The sequence below is a fragment of the Nicotiana tabacum genome, chromosome 11 (genome assembly GCF_000715075.1).
Source record: "Nicotiana tabacum cultivar K326 chromosome 11, ASM71507v2, whole genome shotgun sequence".
Taxonomy (NCBI): Eukaryota; Viridiplantae; Streptophyta; class Magnoliopsida; order Solanales; family Solanaceae; genus Nicotiana; species Nicotiana tabacum.
The window spans coordinates 145,127,547-145,149,937 of NC_134090.1; positions in this window are offsets into that span (position 1 = coordinate 145,127,547).

Sequence of the window (22,391 nt, forward strand, 5' to 3'; positions counted from 1 at the left end):
TGGTGTCCATGCAAATGTTGTAAGTTCCGAAATTTGATTGATGTAGTGCTTGCTATTTCAAATGAATTGGTGTTGCAAGAATATGTGAAAGGTGTGTCTCAATGTTTTCGATATGCTAGTTTTGGTAAATTAAGGATATGTGAAGAATGTGAACCATGTGCTAAAATGCCTAGATTTCGAGTCAAGTTTGAATTGAGATTGTTATGCCAAACTATGTGAAATCCTCCCCATGCTTACAAATTGAAATGCTCTCGTATGTGCCTATTATCTTAAATTGCAAGGTTAATGTTGAAAGTGGAAATGGTGTGAAATGTGGGGGAAAAGAGTTTGAGTTATGAAAAGTGGCCTAGTTCCAAATATGATGTGATAATTGTGGCCCCAAGTGCCGATGAACTGATATATGTTAAATAAAAATTGAAATGAGATGATTAATGGAAAAGGAAAAATGTCTTGTTAAGATGGCCTAGCCGATCGGACCGTGATCGGACGCCATGTAGCACACATGGTGGTATTGTGCTGATATTGAAACCGAAAGTGATAATAAAATTGTGATTGAGGTACATGTCTCAAATGAGGCAACCTAGTTGTCACGACCCTAAACCCGTACCCGGTCGTGATGGCGCCTCTCATGAATACAAGGTCAGCCGACACAACACCCAATTCATTTTTAAACAATTAAAATAGTACAATTAAGCCATTAACATGATTAAATCTCAATAGAAACAGTGAAATTGTACAATCTGCAGAAAAACCAACACAACCTGACATCGGGGTGTCACCAGTCATGAGCATCTATCATAAGTCTATAATTATGGAATGAGTTTACACATGCTATTACATAACTAGTACACGGGAAATAAAATAGGAGGGAAAAATACTGGGCTACGAACACTGAGCAACTACCTAGTGGACTCCGAATACCCTGCTGAAAAATCAACCCTCACTGGCAGGATCTGAAATGCCTGAATCTGCACACGGGGTGCAAGGAGTAAAGTGAGTACTCCAACTCAGTGAGTAATAATAATAAATGCAAACTAAGCAATACGAAATCAAGTAAAGACACATCAGCAGGCTATAAAGAAGCAGTAAAAGCCATTAAAAGCAATGAAACAGTGAAAATATGTAAAGTCACTTAAGTTCAGTTTAAGCTTCTTAAAGTTTGCCTTTTTAAATAGTTAAGAAAGTAAAAGACAAGCAACTAGAAAAGGTAAACACATAAAGAATCGCCCCTCGGGCACAATACCAACAGAATCGGCCCCTCGGGCTCTATATCATATCACAATGGGTACTCGCGCTCATTGGGGGTGTGCAGACTCCTAGAGGGCCCCTTACGGCCCAAGCGCAATATCAAGCCATCTCGTGGCATCATCAATAGGCTCTCGGCCTCATAATCACAATCAGTGTATCACTGCTGCGGCGTGCAACCCGACCCAAAAGTATCCTCACAACGCAGGCCCTCGGCCTTACTCAGTCAGAATCTCATAAGCCACTCGGGCAACACTAAAACATGATGCTCAGCCTAAAATATTATATAAAATATCATTTAATATGTTAAGACAGAGTAAACATGGAGGAGTTATGAACAGTATAATATAGCATGACTGAGTACAAGTTTAAAGTCAAAACAATGAGGAAATATCAGCAAAAAATCCCATAAGGGTCCAAATAATTGGTACGAGACCCAAATATGGCATTCCGACCAAAACATGACGATCGCATATAGTTTTCAATCAAATACACAATAAAACCATCATTCGTGATGGACTAAGTCTCAATCCCCAATGGTGCATGACCCCACGCTCGTCATCTAGCGTGTGCGTCACCTCAATATAGCACAACGATGTGCAATCCGGAGTTTCATACCCTCAGGACAATATTTAAAATCATTACTCACCTCGATCCGGTTCAAACTCTAGCCCGCGATGCCTTTTTCCCTCTAATCAGCCTCAACTCGCGTCGAATCTATCCAAAATCAAAATCACGACGTCAAAATATGTTAAGGGAATGAAGCCCATGCAAAAATAATCAATTTACAACATCAATCCCGAAATTAACCAAAACCCGGCCCCCAGGCCCATGTCTCTGAAGTCGATAAAATTTACATCAATAGATTCCTTATCTCCCCACGAGTTCGTACATATCAAAAGTACCAAAATCCGACCACAAATGGTCCCTCAAATCCTCAAGTCAAGTTCTCCAATATCAAGCCCTACTTTTCCAAATTTTAAGCCTAATATTCCATAATTACAGCTCTAATCCGTGAAATAATACCATATAAACGAGGTTTAAGTTCAACAATCTTACCTCCTAACATTATTCCTTGAATTCCTCTTCAAAATGGCTTCCCCAAGCTCAAACCCGAATAAAAATGGTGAAGCAATAGCTCAAAATTGCGAAGGAAACCTTTTATACTTTCTGACCCAGGCTTTTCCCGTCTGCGGTCCTGCTTCTGCGGCCTAATACACCGCATCTGCAATTTTCACTTAAATGGCCATTTTCGCATCTACGGTTATAAACTCGCACCTACGCTACCGCAGGTGCGCCCACTTCACCGCTTTTGCGGTTCCTGAAAAATTTCCTCTTAGCCGCATCTGCGGCTGCCTTCCGCTTCTGCGAGCATCGCACTTGCGGCCTCCCAACCACAGGTGCGGTTATGACAGCAACAATATGCTTCAACTGTCCCAACTCAACTTCAAACCTTCCGCCAACCATCTGAAATCACCCCGAAGCCCTCGGGACCTCAACCAAAAGCAAAAACCAGTCATATACCACTACACAAATTTATACCAATCTTTGAAACACGTCAAACAACATCGAATCCATCAAATAACATCGAATTCAAGCCTAAGGTTCCAAAATCTTCCGAATTCCGCTTTTGATCAAAAAATCTACCAAACTACGTCTGAATGACCTGAAATTTTGCACATACATCCTAAATGACACAACGAACCTACTGAAACTCTCGGAATTCCATTCTGACCACTATATCAAAACCTCACCTATCAACCGGAAAACGTCAAAATTCCAATTTCGCCAATTCAAGCCTAAACCTTCCACGGACCTCCAAAACACATTTCGATCACGTTCCTAAGTCCCAAATTACCTAACAGAGCTAATCAAATTATAAAAATTCGGATCCGAGATCATACACCAAAAAGTCAAATCTTAAGCTTCAAATTGAGAACTGTTTCGTCAAAATTCATTCCAGTTATCCTGAAAACCAAAACTGATGATTTACATAAGTCATAATACATCACGAGGGGCTAGTCATGCCCGAGAACTGGCTAGCAAAGTGCAAAAGCCCAAAACGACCAGTTAAGTCATTACATTATCCCCCACTGAAACATACGTTCATCCTCGAACATGGCCATGGTTGTTCTAGAAGTGGACAAGTCATTGTATAACCTTACCATGCAGATACCCGGGGGTGATCTCACATCACCCTATCTCATATAGGTCCGATAACACTATGCAACTGAAATTTCACCATCCAACCTAGCCCATAAACCTTAGAACCACATTCTCACTTCTGAATTCATCCACAAGACCAGAATCTCACATCTATACTCTGAATAAGCCCGAACAAGCTGTAATAAATCATACTTGCATCCTCATATGCAATTACATGAAATACCATATAAGTCAAACACTCGTAGCGATAACTTCTAATCACAGCAGTTGCTCAAAACATCCGAATCTCGATAATAAGCCTTTTATCACATAAAACCTCATTCCAACACTTCCGTATACTACCAACGATAAATGAAACACATAGCAAGTCATAACCACTCCTCAAATTAATCATTCATGAAACCACGTCTCCTTTAGCAAGGATCATAGCAAATTTCTGAGCCGAACATCGATATTATCCCTCCAACACGCTGAAACCGAATCCGTTTGTATTCATTCTAGCTCCCCACAATCTCATATAATACCTACACAACTACTCTGGTGACATGACACATCAATACAATCTAAAGCCTCTAGTCGTGCAATCCGTGCACCAATAGGCAACAATCTGAACGTACTCAAATCGTGAGAATGACTAAAATGAGAGAGCTATACCGCAAGCTCACCAGTTCCACCACACACAATGCTGAGAACCCGTCACACATCGTAGAATTAGAATACACAAATTTAACCCAAAGGGTCACACCTCCACATAACATTGCTGCAATACGCGACACTATCCAAACACAGGTCCACATGAAACACATCCAGTCGCTATGCTCAAACCAACAACGACTCGCAATTAGATGTCTAGAACCAAAGAAAATCATCATAACCACTGCGAAGCAATTGACATAACATTACAAAAACCCGAAAGGACACAATCGATATGCCATCCGCCGAGCAATACCCAATACTCCTCCCGGTCGAATTCCACTAAGAGACCCTAAATAAAACCACACCACATGTGCCTATAACCAACAATTCCCAATGTCTCGCAACACGGAAAGGTAACTCATAAATCTCCTAGGTCATTATTAAGCTCAATAACAATTGAATCAATACATCCCTCAACAATACAACTCGGAGTCAACCAAGCTGACTCGATGCCGAACTTACATCCATATAGGTCTACCAATGAACTCCTTATCAAGGAGTTCTTGAAGCTGCTCCTTCAACTCCTCTAACTCCGCTGGTGCCATACGATATGGTGCCTAGTACCAAATCCATACCAAAATCAACAACCCTATCTGGCGACATGTCTGGCAGCAGGAAACACATCAGGAAAAACCCCTCATCAACGGAACTGAATCAATGGTAGGAGCATCTGCATTGACATCCATCATGAAGGCTAAATAAGAAAGATAACCCTTTACAGCCATCCGTTGGGTCTTCAAAAATGAAACCACCCTACTGAGAACTTAATCTGTCGAACCTCGCCACTCAATCCGTGGCACTCCCGGCATAGCCAACATTGTTGCCTTAGTGCAATAGTCCAGAATAACACGACACAGAGAAAACCACTCTATACCCAATATTACATTAAAATCTAACATGCAAAGCAGCAAAAGATCCACTTGGGTCTCCAAAACCTGATAGTCATTACACTGTGCCGATATACACGATCCACAACCACAACATAACTTGTCTATGAGAACTCCAGTCTCCAAATCCATTTAGCACGCGAATCACCATATATGATTCCAACTCCACTGTTCGAATATATAACACACCTCTAATACCCAATCATCCCATGAGAGGTACTCCTATAACTCTTCGGTGCCACCAATCAAACTTGAATATCAGTAGTCGATCCAACCAGGGAGTGCCGCAATACTAATGAAGTATCATCAACTCAAACACTTCCCCTTTTTCTAAAAATGCATACTCTCATCAATCCATACCAGTCAGTGATCTTATTTATCTAGTCATCTGAAACTGTCCATGCTACCCAAGAATTGTGACCTTCCTTTTAAAATTGAACCGTGACCTTACACATGCAAATCTCAATACTACACAACATACCGCACATACCATATCATCCTAGGATAAACATGAGAACTTCATATCCCTCCCGGGCCACAAGCAGCTACGTACTCAACTAGCCAAGAGCTTTCCATTGATCCCATCTAGAAGAAAAACACTACACATCCCATGCTCCTCACACTCGCAGAAAATACGCATCTCTATCCGTGGTAGAACCCATCAAGAACTCTCTGAATTCCATTTGAACAAAACTAAACTATCAAGACTGAATCCTTCTAACTCAACTAAGCTACGCAGGTCACTAAAACCCAAGAGAATTTCTGCGAAACACCTGTAGAAACTCATTACCTCATAAGCATCCCAAGAACTAATCGTATCCTTACCATACTAATTTGTCCTACTACCAAGCTATCCCATCTATCCGAGTTTCCTTCTGGTTTACCTTCAACTTGATACTCCTTCTTGCTATAACACCACAATTCCTCAACCCAGACTCACCACACGAGACCTAAACATATAACCACACCGTTTAAAGCTCATAAGCCACTGAATACTCTCTTAAATGTCCCAAAAGCACCACATTCGAAATACTTTACTCTTAAGAGACTTTTTACGAATCTACATCTGTTACCTTCACCTTCCTGATGCTGATGTGTAGAATCTATAATAATATAGAAATACCACAAGTCTAGACACCCTCCAACACCACCTCAGATTCTATCCAAATATACAACCCGAAAAACTCCAATTATTATACGTAAAATCTTAAGCAGAATAGAAGCATTCTCAAAAATCATCCACTCTACTCAAACTGAAATTAGTCTGATCAAATAAACCGAACAACCTGTGCCTCATTAGCGCTCTGACACCGCAGAATGTAACTTCACCTTAATGTAACCAAGCAGCTTCTTGTCCTATGCACCGAGCATCATTTACCAATAACAACTCCAGACATTTTGTGATTCTCATACACCTATTAAGCATAATGTAACCTTTGTCAAAATTTTCCTCCACTCAAGCCATCCTCGGCCTCAATCTTCGTAAGCCATAACTGATTCACCCGTACGCCTCAAACTAGAACCAACATAGCACACGAACGTGCAATAACCTAATCAATAGCAGACTCCCCCACTTGGCTCAAAGCCATAGGTCAACTCACACAATAACTCATAATGCGCATACTCTATTACTACCATAATACCATAGTGAGATTAAACTCAATCCTTCATAAGCTAGTGAAACCCAAACCATCTAATATTTCAAATCTTCTGCAAATCTCGCATTCACTCTCGTAGCAGTCAAGCCCACTCCCTTAAGCGACCCAAACTCAAATTGCAGCACATACATTTCGCCGGTAAAAGAGACATTCTAAAAAACCATATAAGGATCACACAACATTCAGAACACTTCGTAGGAGATAACCCACCTGCTTCGCCTCAACTACCATCCCTTTATACCCTTCCACAATCATAGACATTACACATTCAGTTAATCTTCCTAAGACTGAACTCATATAACGCCGTGAAATCCACTTCACTCCCCCAACTAGAAAACATGAAAAGATTCTTCACACAACCATAACTTGGGGCTATACCTCAAGTTAAGATGGAAATCAAGCACCTAATAGTTCTTCTATCCTCCAGCAGACCCTTCTCGTCACTTCCAAATTGTATGAATACATCTCGCAGGCAAGTCATACTCATCACACAGCTATCCAGTCATCACTCGCACCAATAGGGATACTATCATCAATACAAATCCAAAAGCAAGTGCTCACACAATCAACTTCTTAATGCTCAAGCCATAGGCAAAAACCCGACCTCAAGTCCTCCAGACAGGCCCAACATCAACACACAGAGATCACATCTCGCCCCACGATCAGGAAATCACAAGTCATCGATGCATATTTGATACTAAGCGCTCATGTGTGCATACGAATGCGTGGAAGGAATTCAAAGAGTTTCATTTTAAGCTAAATCAAGGATACACGACAAGAATTCAAGAATGTGAAGTTTTTCTTAAAGGTTCTACAGCCTCCCGAGAATAAGTACAAACATCTCCGTATCGATCCGCGAGACTCTACTAAATATGCTCATGACTCGTGAGACCTATGTAACCTAGGCTCTAATATCAACTTGTCATGACCCTAAACCCGGGCCCGGTTGTGATGGCGTCTCTCGTGAAGACAAGGCCAGCCGACACAACTCCCATTTCATTTTTAAGCAATTAATATAGTCCAATTAAGTCATTAACATGATTAAATCTCAATAGAAATAGTGAAATAGTATAATCTACGGAAAAACCAACACAGCTTGACATCGGGGTGTCACCAGTCATGAGCATCTATCATAAATCTACAAGTCTGACAAGAGTTTACAAATGCTATTACATAACTAGTACACGAGAACTAAAATAGGAAGGAGAGCAAAGTGAGTACTCTAACTCAGTGAGTAATAATAACGATACCCTTCACATCATCCATCACGAAGGCTAAATAGGAAAGATAACCCTTCACAGTTATCCGATGGGTCTTCAAAAATGACACCACCCAACTGGGAACTTAATTTGTCGAACCTCGCCACTCAATCTGTGGCACTCCTGGCAAAGCCAACATTGTCGCCTTAGCACAATAGTCCAGAATAACACGACACAGAGAAACCCACTCTATACCCAATATTACATTAAAATCTAACATGCAAAGCAGCAAAAGATCCACTCGGGTCTCCAAACCCTGATAGTCATTACACTGTGCCGATATACACGATCCACAACCACAACATAACTTGTCTATGAGAACTCCAGTCTCCAAATCCATTTAGCACGCGAATCACCATATCCGATTCCAACTCCACTGTTCGAATACATAACTCACCTCTAATACCCAATCATCCCATGAGAGGTACTCATATAACTCTTCGGTGCTACCAAGCAAACTCGAATATCAGTAGTCGATCCAACCAGGGAGTGCTGCAATACTAATGAAGTATCATTAACTCAAAAACTTCCCTTTTTTCTAAAAATGCATACTCTCATCAATCCATACCAGTCAGTGATCTTAATTATCTAGTCATCTGAAACTGTCCATGCTACCCAAGAATTGTGATCTTCCTTTTAAAACTGAACTGTGATCTTACACATGCAAATCTCAATACTACACAACATACCGCACATATCATATCATCCTAGGATAAACATGAGAACTTCATATCCCTCCCGGGCCACAAGCAGCTATGTACTCAACTAGCCAAGAGCTTTCCATTGATCTCATCTAGAAGAAAAACACTACACATCCCATGCTCCTCACACTCGCAGAAAATATGCGTCTCTATCCGTCGTAGAACCCATCAAGAACTCTCTGAATTCCATTTGCACAAAACAAAAACTGTCAGGACTGAATCCTTCTAACTCAACTAAGTTACGCAGGTCACTAAAACCCAAGAGAATTTCTGCGAAACACCTGTAGAAACTCATTACCTCGTAAGCATCCCAAGAACTAATCGTATCCTTACCATACTGATTCGGCCTACTACCAAGCTATCCCATCTATCCGAGTTTCCTTCTGATTTACCTTCAACTTGATACTCCTTCTTGCTATAACACCACAATTCCTCAACCCAGACTCACCACACGAGACCTAAACATATAACCACATCGTTTAAAGCTCATAAGCCACTGAATACTCTCTTAAATGTCCCAAAAGCACCACATTCGAAATACTTTACTCTTAAGAGACTTTTTACGAATCTACATTTGTTACCTTCACCTTCCTGATGTTGATGTGTAGAATCTATAATAATATAGAAATACCACAAGTCTAGACACCCTCCAATGCCACCTCAGATTCTATCCAAATATACAACCCGAAAAACTCCAATTGTTATACGTAAAATCTTAAGCAGAATAGAAGCATTCTCAAAAATCATCCACTCTACTCAAACTGAAATTAGTCTGATCAAATAAACCGAACAACCTGTGCCTCATTAGCGCTCCGACACCGCAGAATGTAACTTCACCTTAATGTAACCAAGCAGCTTCTTGTCCTATGCACCGAGCATCATTTACCAATAACAACTCCAGACATTCTGTGATTCTCATACACCTATTAAGCATAATGTAACCTTTGTCAAAATTTTCCTCCACTCAAGCCATCCTCGGCCTCAATCTTCGTAAGCCATAACTGATTCACCCGTACACCTCAAACTAGAACCAACATAGCACACGAACGTGCAATAACCTAATCAATAGCAGACTCCCCCACTTGGCTCAAAGCCATAGGTCAACTCACACAATAAATCATAATGCGCATACTCTATTACTACCATAATACCATAGTGAGATTAAACTCAATCCTTCATAAGCTAGTGAAACCCAAACCATCTAATATTTCAAATCTTCTGCAAATCTCGCATTCACTCTCGTAGCAGTCAAGCCCACTCCCTTAAGCGACCCAAACTCAAATTGCAGCACATACATTTCGCCGGTAAAAGAGACATTCCAACAAACCATATAAGGATCACACAACATTCAGAACACTTCGTAGGAGATAACCCACCTGCTTCGCCTCAACTACCATCCCTTTATACCCTTCCACAATCATAGACATTACACATTCAGTTAATCTTCCTAAGACTGAACTCATATAACGCCGTGAAATCCACTTCACTCCCCCAACTAGAAAACATGAAAAGATTCTTCACACAACCATAACTTGGGGCTATACCTCAAGTTAAGATGGAAATCAAGCACCTAATAGTTCTTCTATCCTCCAGCAGACCCTTCTCGTCACTTCCAAATTGTATGAATACATCTCGCAGGCAAGTCATACTCATCACACAGCTATCCAGTCATCACTCGCACCAATAGGGATACTATCATCAATACAAATCCAAAAGCAAGTGCTCACACAATCAACTTCTTAATGCTCAAGCCATAGGCAAAAACCCGACCTCAAGTCCTCCAGACAGGCCCAACATCAACACACAGAGATCACATCTCGCCCCACGATCAGGAAATCACAAGTCATCGATGCATATTTGATACTAAGCGCTCATGTGTGCATACGAATGCGTGGAAAGAATTCAAAGAGTTACATTTTAAGCTAAATCAAGGATACACGACAAGAATTCAAGAATGTGAAGTTTTTCTTAAAGGTTCTACAGCCTCCCGAGAATAAGTACAAACATCTCCGTATCGATCCGCGAGACTCTACTAAATATGCTCATGACTCGTGAGACCTATGTAACCTAGGCTCTAATATCAACTTGTCATGACCCTAAACCCGGGCCCGGTTGTGATGGCGTCTCTCGTGAAGACAAGGCCAGCCGACACAACTCCCATTTCATTTTTAAGCAATTAATATAGTCCAATTAAGTCATTAACATGATTAAATCTCAATAGAAATAGTGAAATAGTATAATCTACGGAAAAACCAACACAGCTTGACATCGGGGTGTCACCAGTCATGAGCATCTATCATAAATCTACAAGTCTGACAAGAGTTTACAAATGCTATTACATAACTAGTACACGAGAACTAAAATAGGAAGGAGAGCAAAGTGAGTACTCTAACTCAGTGAGTAATAATAACGATACCCTTCACATCATCCATCACGAAGGCTAAATAGGAAAGATAACCCTTCACAGTTATCCGATGGGTCTTCAAAAATGACACCACCCAACTGGGAACTTAATTTGTCGAACCTCGCCACTCAATCTGTGGCACTCCTGGCAAAGCCAACATTGTCGCCTTAGCACAATAGTCCAGAATAACACGACACAGAGAAACCCACTCTATACCCAATATTACATTAAAATCTAACATGCAAAGCAGCAAAAGATCCACTCGGGTCTCCAAACCCTGATAGTCATTACACTGTGCCGATATACACGATCCACAACCACAACATAACTTGTCTATGAGAACTCCAGTCTCCAAATCCATTTAGCACGCGAATCACCATATCCGATTCCAACTCCACTGTTCGAATACATAACTCACCTCTAATACCCAATCATCCCATGAGAGGTACTCATATAACTCTTCGGTGCTACCAAGCAAACTCGAATATCAGTAGTCGATCCAACCAGGGAGTGCTGCAATACTAATGAAGTATCATTAACTCAAAAACTTCCCTTTTTTCTAAAAATGCATACTCTCATCAATCCATACCAGTCAGTGATCTTAATTATCTAGTCATCTGAAACTGTCCATGCTACCCAAGAATTGTGATCTTCCTTTTAAAACTGAACTGTGATCTTACACATGCAAATCTCAATACTACACAACATACCGCACATATCATATCATCCTAGGATAAACATGAGAACTTCATATCCCTCCCGGGCCACAAGCAGCTATGTACTCAACTAGCCAAGAGCTTTCCATTGATCTCATCTAGAAGAAAAACACTACACATCCCATGCTCCTCACACTCGCAGAAAATATGCGTCTCTATCCGTCGTAGAACCCATCAAGAACTCTCTGAATTCCATTTGCACAAAACAAAAACTGTCAGGACTGAATCCTTCTAACTCAACTAAGTTACGCAGGTCACTAAAACCCAAGAGAATTTCTGCGAAACACCTGTAGAAACTCATTACCTCGTAAGCATCCCAAGAACTAATCGTATCCTTACCATACTGATTCGGCCTACTACCAAGCTATCCCATCTATCCGAGTTTCCTTCTGATTTACCTTCAACTTGATACTCCTTCTTGCTATAACACCACAATTCCTCAACCCAGACTCACCACACGAGACCTAAACATATAACCACATCGTTTAAAGCTCATAAGCCACTGAATACTCTCTTAAATGTCCCAAAAGCACCACATTCGAAATACTTTACTCTTAAGAGACTTTTTACGAATCTACATTTGTTACCTTCACCTTCCTGATGTTGATGTGTAGAATCTATAATAATATAGAAATACCACAAGTCTAGACACCCTCCAATGCCACCTCAGATTCTATCCAAATATACAACCCGAAAAACTCCAATTGTTATACGTAAAATCTTAAGCAGAATAGAAGCATTCTCAAAAATCATCCACTCTACTCAAACTGAAATTAGTCTGATCAAATAAACCGAACAACCTGTGCCTCATTAGCGCTCCGACACCGCAGAATGTAACTTCACCTTAATGTAACCAAGCAGCTTCTTGTCCTATGCACCGAGCATCATTTACCAATAACAACTCCAGACATTCTGTGATTCTCATACACCTATTAAGCATAATGTAACCTTTGTCAAAATTTTCCTCCACTCAAGCCATCCTCGGCCTCAATCTTCGTAAGCCATAACTGATTCACCCGTACACCTCAAACTAGAACCAACATAGCACACGAACGTGCAATAACCTAATCAATAGCAGACTCCCCCACTTGGCTCAAAGCCATAGGTCAACTCACACAATAAATCATAATGCGCATACTCTATTACTACCATAATACCATAGTGAGATTAAACTCAATCCTTCATAAGCTAGTGAAACCCAAACCATCTAATATTTCAAATCTTCTGCAAATCTCGCATTCACTCTCGTAGCAGTCAAGCCCACTCCCTTAAGCGACCCAAACTCAAATTGCAGCACATACATTTCGCCGGTAAAAGAGACATTCCAACAAACCATATAAGGATCACACAACATTCAGAACACTTCGTAGGAGATAACCCACCTGCTTCGCCTCAACTACCATCCCTTTATACCCTTCCACAATCATAGACATTACACATTCAGTTAATCTTCCTAAGACTGAACTCATATAACGCCGTGAAATCCACTTCACTCTCCCAACTAGAAAACATGAAAAGATTCTTCACACAACCATAACTTGGGGCTATACCTCAAATTAAGATGGAAATCAAGCACCTAATAGTTCTTCTATCCTCCAGCAGACCCTTCTCGTCACTTCCAAATTGTATGAATACATCTCGCAGGCAAGTCATACTCATCACACAGCTATCCAGTCATCACTCGCACCAATAGGGATACTATCATCAATACAAATCCAAAAGCAAGTGCGCACACAATCAACTTCTCAATGCTCAAGCCATAGGCAAAAACCCGACCTCAAGTCCTCCAGACAGGCCCAACATCAACACACAGAGATCACATCTCGCCCCACGATCAGGAAATCACAAGTCATCGATGCATATTTGATACTAAGCGCTCATGTGTGCATACGAATGCGTGGAAAGAATTCAAAGAGTTACATTTTAAGCTAAATCAAGGATACACGACAAGAATTCAAGAATGTGAAGTTTTTCTTAAAGGTTCTACAGCCTCCCAAGAATAAGTACAGACATCTCCGTATCGATTCGCGAGACTCTACTAAATCTGCTCATGACTCGTGAGACCTATGTAACCTAGGCTCTAATATCAACTTGTCATGACCCTAAACCCGGGCCCGGTTGTGATGGCGTCTCTCGTGAAGACAAGGCCAGCCGACACAACTCCCATTTCATTTTTAAGCAATTAATAGTCCAATTAAGTCATTAACATGATTAAATCTCAGTAGAAATAGTGAAATAGTATAATCTACGGAAAAACCAACACATCTTGACATCGGGGTGTCACAAGTCATGAGCATCTATCATAAGTCTACAAGTCTGACAAGAGTTTACAAATGCTATTACATAACTAGTACACGAGAAATAAAATAGGAAGGAGAGCAAAGTGAGTACTCTAACTCAGTGAGTAATAATAACGATACCCATCACATCATCCATCACGAAGGCTAAATAGGAAAGATAACCCTTCACAGCTATCCGCTGGGTCTTCAAAAATGACACCACCCAACTGGGAACTTAATTTGTCGAACTTCGCCACTCAATCTGTGGCACTCCTGGCAAAGCCAACATTGTCGCCTTAGCACAATAGTCCATAATAACACGACACAGAGAAACCCACTCTATACCCAATATTACATTAAAATCTAACATGCAAAGCAGCAAAAGATCCACTCGGGTCTCCAAACCCCGATAGTCATTACACTCTGCTGATATACACGATCCACAACCACAACATAACTTGTCTATGAGAACTCCAGTCTCCAAATTCATTTAGCACGCGAATCACCATATCCGGTTCCAACTCCACTGTTCGAATACATAACTCACCTCTAATACCCAATCATCCTATTAGAGGTACTCATATAACTCTTCGGTGCCACCAAGCAAACTCGAATATCAGTAGTCGATCCAACCAGGGAGTGCTGCAATACTAATGAAGTATCATTAACTCAAAAACTTCCCTTTTTTTCTAAAAATGCATACTCTCATCAATCCATACCAGTCAGTGATCTTAATTATCTAGTCATCTGAAACTGTCCATGCTACCCAAGAATTGTGATCTTCCTTTTAAAACTGAACTGTGATCTTACACATGCAAATCTCAATACTACACAACATACCGCACATATCATATCATCCTAGGATAAACATGAGAACTTCATATCCCTCCCGGGCCACAAGCAGCTATGTACTCAACTAGCCAAGAGCTTTCCATTGATCTCATCTAGAAGAAAAACACTACACATCCCATGCTCCTCACACTCGCAGAAAATATGCGTCTCTATCCGTCGTAGAACCCATCAAGAACTCTCTGAATTCCATTTGCACAAAACAAAAACTGTCAGGACTGAATCCTTCTAACTCAACTAAGTTACGCAGGTCACTAAAACCCAAGAGAATTTCTGCGAAACACCTGTAGAAACTCATTACCTCGTAAGCATCCCAAGAACTAATCGTATCCTTACCATACTGATTCGGCCTACTACCAAGCTATCCCATCTATCCGAGTTTCCTTCTGATTTACCTTCAACTTGATACTCCTTCTTGCTATAACACCACAATTCCTCAACCCAGACTCACCACACGAGACCTAAACATATAACCACATCGTTTAAAGCTCATAAGCCACTGAATACTCTCTTAAATGTCCCAAAAGCACCACATTCGAAATACTTTACTCTTAAGAGACTTTTTACGAATCTACATCTGTTACCTTCACCTTCCTGATGCTGATGTGTAGAATCTATAATAATATAGAAATACCACAAGTCTAGACACCCTCCAATGCCACCTCAGATTCTATCCAAATATACAACCCGAAAAACTCCAATTGTTATACGTAAAATCTTAAGCAGAATAGAAGCATTCTCAAAAATCATCCACTCTACTCAAACTGAAATTAGTCTGATCAAATAAACCGAACAACCTGTGCCTCATTAGCGCTCCGACACCACAGAATGTAACTTCACCTTAATGTAACCAAGCAGCTTCTTGTCCTATGCACCGAGCATCATTTACCAATAACAACTCCAGACATTCTGTGATTCTCATACACCTATTAAGCATAATGTAACCTTTGTCAAAAATTTCCTCCACTCAAGCCATCCTCGGCCTCAATCTTCGTAAGCCATAACTGATTCACCCGTACGCCTCAAACTAGAACCAACATAGCACACGAACGTGCAATAACCTAATCAATAGCAGACTCCCCCACTTGGCTCAAATCCATAGGTCAACTCACACAATAACTCATAATGCGCATACTCTATTACTACCATAATACCATAGTGAGATTAAACTCAATCCTTCATAAGCTAGTGAAACCTAAACCATCTAATATTTCAAATCTTCTGCAAATCTCGCATTCACTCTCGTAGCAGTCAAGCCCACTCCCTTAAGTGACCCAAACTCAAATTGCAGCACATACATTTCGCCGGTAAAAGAGACATTCCAACAAACCATATAAGGATGACACAACATTCAGAACACTTTGTAGGAGATAACCCACCTGCTTCGCCTCAACTACCATCCCTTTATACCCTTCCACAATCATAGACATTACACATTCAGTTAATCTTCCTAAGACTGAACTCATGTAACGCCGTGAAATCCACTTCACTCCCCCAACTAGAAAACATGAAAATATTCTTCACACAACCATAACTTGGGGCTATACCTCAAATTAAGATGGAAATCAAGCACCTAATAGTTCTTCTATCCTCCAGTAGACCCTTCTCGTCACTTCCAAATTGTATGAATACATCTCGCAGGCAAGTCATACTCATCACACAGCTATCCAGTCATCACTCCCACCAATAGGGATACTATCATCAATACAAATCCAAAAGCAAGTGCTCACACAATCAACTTCTCAATGCTCAAGCCATAGGCAAAAACCCGACCTCAAGTCCTCCAGACAGGCCCAACATCAACACACAGAGATCACGTCTCGCCCCACGATCAGGAAATCACAAGTCATCGATGCATATTTGATACTAAGCGCTCATGTGTGCATACAAATGCGTGGAAGGAATTCAAAGAGTTACATTTTAAGCTAAATCAAGGATACACGACAAGAATTCAAGAATGTGAAGTTTTTCTTAAAGGTTCTACAGCCTCCCGAGAATAAGTACAGACATCTCCGTATCGATCCGCGAGACTCTACTAAATCTGCTCATGACTCGTGATACCTATGTAACCTAGGCTCTAATATCAACTTGTCATGACCCTAAACCCGGGCCCGGTTGTGATGGCGTCTCTCGTGAAGACAAGGCCAGCCGACACAACTCCCATTTCATTTTTAAGCAATTAATATAGTCCAATTAAGTCATTAACATGATTAAATCTCAATAGAAATAGTGAAATAGTATAATCTACGGAAAAACCAACACAGCTTGACATCAGTGTGTCACCAGTCATGAGCATCTATCATAAGTCTACAAGTCTGACAAGAGTTTACAAATGCTATTACATAACTAGTACACGAGAAATAAAATAGGAAGGAGAGCAAAGTGAGTACTCTAACTCAGTGAGTAATAATAACGATACCCTTCACATCATCCATCACGAAGGCTAAATAGGAAAGATAACCCTTCACAGCTATCCGCTGGGTCTTCAAAAATGACACCACCCAACTGGGAACTTAATTTGTCGAACCTCGCCACTCAATCTGTGGCACTCCTGGCAAAGCCAACATTGTCGCCTTAGCACAATAGTCCAGAATAACACGACACAGAGAAACCCACTCTATACCCAATATTACATTAAAATCTAACATGCAAAGCAGCAAAAGATCCACTCGGGTCTCCAAACCCCGATAGTCATTACACTGTGCCAATATACACGATCCACAACCACAACATAACTTGTCTATGAGAACTCCAGTCTCCAAATCCATTTAGCACGCGAATCACCATATCCGATTCCAACTCCACTGTTCGAATACATAACTCACCTCTAATACCCAATCATCCCATGAGAGGTACTCATATAACTCTTCGGTGCCACCAAGCAAACTCGAATATCAGTAGTCGATCCAACCAGGGAGTGCTGCAATACTAATGAAGTATCATTAACTCAAAAACTTCCTTTTTTTCTAAAAATGCATACTCTCATCAATCCATACCAGTCAGTGATCTTAATTATCTAGTCATCTGAAACTGTCCATGCTACCCAAGAATTGTGATCTTCCTTTTAAAACTGAACTGTGATCTTACACATGCAAATCTCAATACTACACAACATACCGCACATATCATATCATCCTAGGATAAACATGAGAACTTCATATCCCTCCCGGGCCACAAGCAGCTATGTACTCAACTAGCCAAGAGCTTTCCATTGATCTCATCTAGAAGAAAAACACTACACATCCCATGCTCCTCACACTCGCAGAAAATATGCGTCTCTATCCGTCGTAGAACCCATCAAGAACTCTCTGAATTCCATTTGCACAAAACTAAACTGTTAGGACTGAATTCTTCTAACTCAACTAAGTTACGCAGGTCACTAAAACCCAAGAGAATTTCTGCGAAACACCTGTAGAAACTCATTACCTCGTAAGCATCCCAAGAACTAATCGTATCCTTACCATACTGATTCGGCTACTACCAAGCTATCCCATCTATCCGAGTTTCCTTCTGATTTACCTTCAACTTGATACTCCTTCTTGCTATAACACCACAATTCCTCAACCCAGACTCACCACACGAGACCTAAACATATAACCACACCGTCTAAGGCTCATAAGCCACCGAATACTCTCTTAAATATCCCAAAAGCACCACATTCGAAATACTTTACTCTCAAGAGACTTCTTACGAATCTAAATTTGTTACATTCACCTTCCTGATGCTAATGTGTAGAATCTATAATAATATAGAAATACCACAAGTCTAGGCACCCTCCAATGCCACGTCAGATTCTAGCCAAATATACAACCCGAAAATCTCCAATTATTATACGCAAAATCTTAAACACAATAGAACCATTCTCGAAAATCATCCACTCTACTCCAACTGAAATTAGTCAGATCAAATAAACCAAACAACCTGTGCCTCATTAGCACTCCGACACTACAGAATGTAACGTCACCTTAATGCAACCAAGCAGCTTCCTGTCCTATGCACCGAGCATCATTTACCAATAACAACTCCAAATATTCTATGATTCTCATACACCTATTAAGCATAATGTAACCTTTGTAAAAAATTTCCTCCACTCAAGCCATCCTCGGCCTCAATCTTCGTAAGCCATAACTAGTACACGAGAAATAAAATAGGAAGCCTATTGATGATGCCACCAGTCTAAATACCCTGCTGAGAAATCAACCCTCACTGGCAGCACCTGAAGCGCCTGAATCTGCACACGGGGTGCAGGGAGTAAAGTGAGTACTCCAACTCAGTGAGTAATAATAATAAATGCAGACTGAGTAATAAGAAATCAAGTAAAGACACATCAGCAGGCTATAAAGAAGCAGTAAAAGCCATTAAAAGCAATGAAACAGTGAAAATATGTAAAGTCACTTAAGTTCAATTTAAGCTTCTTAAAGTTTGCCTTTTTAAACAGTTAAGCAAGTAAAAGACAGGCAACTAGAAAAGGTAAACACATAAAGAATTGCCCCTCGGGCACAATACCAACAGAATCAGCCCCTCGGGCAACACATGGAACAATACTAGCCCCTCGGGCTCTATCTCATATCACAATAGGTACCCGCGCTTACTAGGGGTATGCGGACTCCTAGAGGGGCCCCTTACGGCCCAAGCGCAATATCAAGCCATCTCGTGGCATCATCAATAGGCTCCCGGCCTCATAATCATAATCAGTGTATCACTGTTGTAGCGTGCAGCGCGACCCAAAAGTATGCTCTCAACGCCGGCCCTCGACCTTACTCAATCAGAATCTCATAAGCAACTCGGACAACAATAAAACATGATGCTCAGCCCAAAATATAATTTAAAATATCATTTAATGTGTTAAAACAGAGCAAACATGGTTGAGTTATAAACAGTAGAATATAGCATGACCGAGTACAAGTTTAAAGTCAAAACAATGAGGAAATATCTGCAAAAAATCCAATAAGGGTCCAAATAATTGGTACGAGACCCAAATATCGCATTCCGACCAAAACATGATGATCACAAATAGTTTTCAATCAAATACGCAGTAAAACCGTCACTCAGGATGGACTAAGTCACAATCCCCAACGATGCATGACCCCATGCTCGTCATCTAGCGTGTGCATCACCTCAATATAGCACAACAATGTGCAATCCGGGGTTTCATACCCTCAGGACAACATTTAAAATCATTACTCACCTCGATCCGATTCAAACTCTAGCCCGTGATGCCTTTGCCCCTCGAATCAGCCTCAACTCACGTCGAATCTATTCAAAATCAGAATCACGACGTCAAAATATGCTAAGGGAACGAAGCCCGTACGAAATTAATCAATTTACAACATCAATCCTGAAATTGAGTAAAAGCCGACCCCCAGGCTCACGTCTCGGAATTCGATAAAATTTACATCAATAGATTCCTTATCTCCCCACGAGTTCATACATATCAAAAGTACCAAAATCCGACCACAAATGGTCACTCAAATCCTCAAGTCAAGGTCTCTAATCTCAAGCCCTAGTTTTCAAAATTTTAACCCTAACTTTCCAAAATTACAGCTCTAATCCGTGAAATAATACCATAGAAACGCGTTTTAAGTTCAACAATCTTACCTCCAGACGTTATCCCTTGAATTCCTCTTCAAAATGGCTTCCCTAAGCTCAAACTCGAATAAAAAGGGTGAAGAAATAGCTCAAAATCATGAAGGAATCCTTTTATATTTTCTGACCCAGGCTTTTCGCACCTACGGTCCTTTTCCCGCTTCTACGGTCCCGCTTCTACGGCCTAATCCACTACATTTGCGGTTTTTACTTAAATGACGATTTTCGCATCTGCGGTTATAAACTCGCACCTACGCTACCGCAGGTGCGCCCACTTCACCGCTTCTGCGGTTCCTGAAGAATTTCCTCTAGGCCACATCTGTGGCTGCCTTCCGCTTCTGCGAGCATTGCACCTGCGGCTTTCCAACCGCAGGTGCGGTCATTGTTGATACCTAATTTTTTCATATATATCTTTCTAATATGCAAAATACTTTCAAAATATCATATGTATGCATATATAATTATTTCCAAATGCTTTATTATTTTTCCTTAATTTTTAAAGATTTTTCAACCAATTTATTTCCCTGTTTTGTTCATAAAAATCCAATAATAATTCCAAAAATTATCATTTTGGTGATTCATTTATTGGATTCTCATAGTTATGCCAAAATATAGCTAATATAAGTTTTGCATATTTTTACAAATTTATTTAGTATTTTTAAAGCCAAATTGCATATAATTGCAATATTAGCCTCTTTTAAGATTTAGTTGCGTTTACATTTATAAAAATTAAGTCTAGTATTTTTAATTTGATAATTATGTACTATAAATCATTTTAGTACCTTTAATTTATTTACAAAAATTATTTTATTATTTTTTTATAAATCAAATAGGAAAAATTGGCTATTTAAATGTTAGCCCCATTTTATTTCAATTATAGCCCGATTTTGAACCCCAATTATCCTAACCCAATTCCCATTCAAACCAACCCACAACCTATTTAAATGACCCACCCGTACTCCCATCTAATCCCAATCGTTGATCGTTTAGATCAACGGCTCCCATTAATCCTTTCCTAATTAAACCCAAAGACCCCCAAACCCTTTTTATTCTTCATAATCCGCCGCCTCTGAAACCCCTTCTCTCCCAAATCCTCTCTACAACCACATCAAACCCTAGCCGCTACCACCCTAATCCGCTCTAATCCATGGCCTTCTAAGGTCATCGGTGACCTGTATCAACCTCTCATGGCCCATACATGTTTGTTCATGTGGTCTCATGACTAGATCCTAAAAGGGTTTTGTGCAGTCTTTGCTCGATGATTGTTCTCCGGTCGTCCCTGACCTTTCTCGGGCTAGCCATGGATATTTGAGTCAGACATTTGACTCACCTGCTTAGATTGATGGTTTTCAGGCCTTTCTCATCACTTGGGGTTCTTCTGAAACCCTAACCTCTAAGGTTCTTTCGATTTCTCTTAGATCTGCTTTAGATCTATGTTTGCTTTGGACTTCTAAGCATTTTTCTCGAAGTTTCTTTTTAAAACTCTACTTTCAAAACCCCTTATCTTTTCCGATTAGGGTTCTTGTTAAGTTATTTCAAAACTTTCCTCTGATTTTTGACATGTTTTGCTATGTTTGCTCATATCGTTCTTCTACCTGAGTTTGCATGTTAAAAGCCCTATTTTCTTTTGACTGTTTATTAGACGAATGGTTGTTTGCTTGAGTCTGAACTGTTCGTTTAAGTGCATGACTCGATTTGAAGTTCTTTATTTCAAAACCTTTTATTCCTTTGTGTGATTCTTCGGACTCTGGTTTTCTATCATCTCTAAAACTCGATTATGCTCGAAACCCTAATTTTTAAAAGGGGTTTTCCTCACCTGCTACTGTGAGATCTTCGCATGCCTTTGATATTCTATGTTTTCTTCACTACTAGTTCAACGTGACTTGACCTACTAGACTATCATACTTCGAGTGTTGCTATCTATTGAATTTTGTGCTACTATTGT